We start from the raw sequence: 1,849 nt of genomic DNA, 5'->3' as shown, positions 1-1,849 counted from the left end.
AAAAAAAAAACCTTGAATGAATTAAATCATATATTAATCAATTATTATTCATTATTAATTAATCGATTAATTGATTAAATAAAATAATTTGGAATAAACATAAGATTGTTAAGAATACTGCTTTTTAAAATAAAAATATCAAAAATACCATCATTTTATAATATATGGTTTATAATGGTCAAAAGAGATATAATTGATGGGTTTTATTTTGGATAAGAATAAACTGGAATTTGAAAATTTTATTACGATTAAACCATATCGATATTAATGGAGCAAAATTTAATCATATAACAAAAGAGAAAAATAAAATAAAAAAAGAAATCAATAATTTAATATTATCATAATTTTTTACATAATTTTTAATTTTTCTCAACGAAATTTTATTATTTATTCTCATAGAATCATTAAATTTGTAATGATTTCATTTTTTTTTGAATGGTTTTTTCTATTTTTTTTTAAAATGATTTTTTCATTTTTTTTTTAAAATAATTTCATTACAAATTTAATGATTCTATAGGGGAAAAAAAGAAAGGTAAAGTAATTTTTCAATCATTTTTTAACCCATATCAAACTACAAATCATATCATATTAATCAAATATCATTAATAGATAAGTAAATATTATTGATTTTCATAATAATATTTTAATCTAAATGATACAATTTATTATTGATTTGTAAATTGATAATAAATTCGATGATTGATTAAAAAAATCTTTAAAAACAATAAAAGCCTTAAAGTTTCGTTTTACAAGGAAATTCAAAACTATTATTTGGATGATAATTTATAATTCAAATATGATAAAACTATTAAAATATCGGAAATGAATAAGTAGTAAGATGAAATGATTTTAACAATAGTAACAAATAAATCGAAACTATCAAATGATGATGGGTAAATGAAATTATCATGAAAAGACCTAATTATGGGTTGATGAGAAGAAGAGAATATTATTCCTGGATGGTGGAACAGATGGATGATAAGAAGGTGATAAGATGAAATTAGAAAAGGAAAGGATAGGATAGAAGAAGGAGGAAAATGAAGAAATTAATGGGGATAATGGTGAACAAAGCAGGTAGGGAGAATGGTTGAAACAAATTTGGATTATCAGCACAATTTCAGAAAATCTCTTCTCGTAAATGATAATAATCAACATTTTGCTAACCTGAATAACGATGTATAACTGATTATGATGATAATATTTATGTAATAATGATAATGATAATGGTTGTTGATAATGGTAATAATAATGATGATGACGATGATAATAATAATAATGATGAAGGTTTTTAATAGTTTAATATTATGATAGAAATGGGATAAAACAGTTCATATAATATATCATAATCATTGCTGATAATCTGTAACTATACGATTGCCTAATTGATGCAAACGAATGAATGAATGGAATGATTAATTGAAAATATTTGATAAAGAGATGTAAAGTATGCAATGAAGATAAGCGTAAAATGATGAAAAATATAGGAAAGAGAAAGAGAAAGAAAGTTTAAAAAGAAAAGATATTTTAAAAAGTGTACAGTGATAGATATGAAGAGTTGCAGGAATAGTTTAAAGAGATTGTATGAAATGGTTGACAAATGATTAAAATATCTTCAAGGACATATTTGTTTGTGTAATTTGCGAAAGTAATTTTATGATAAAAACGTTGAAAAATCAATATATTTATTATATTATCAATGATTATTAATATATATGCAAATTATTTGTGAAAAAAAAAAGTCATGCTTAATATTTCATGCTTAATACAATATATTCATGCTTAATCATGCTTAATATTTCATGCTTAATACAATATATTCATGCTTAATCATGCTTAATATTTCATGCTT

Source organism: Loa loa (assembly GCF_000183805.2).
Source record: "Loa loa unplaced genomic scaffold supercont3.407, whole genome shotgun sequence".
NCBI lineage: Eukaryota > Metazoa > Nematoda > Chromadorea > Rhabditida > Onchocercidae > Loa > Loa loa.
The sequence above is the reverse complement of the archived record's forward strand: the minus strand, read 5'-3'. Positions refer to the sequence as shown.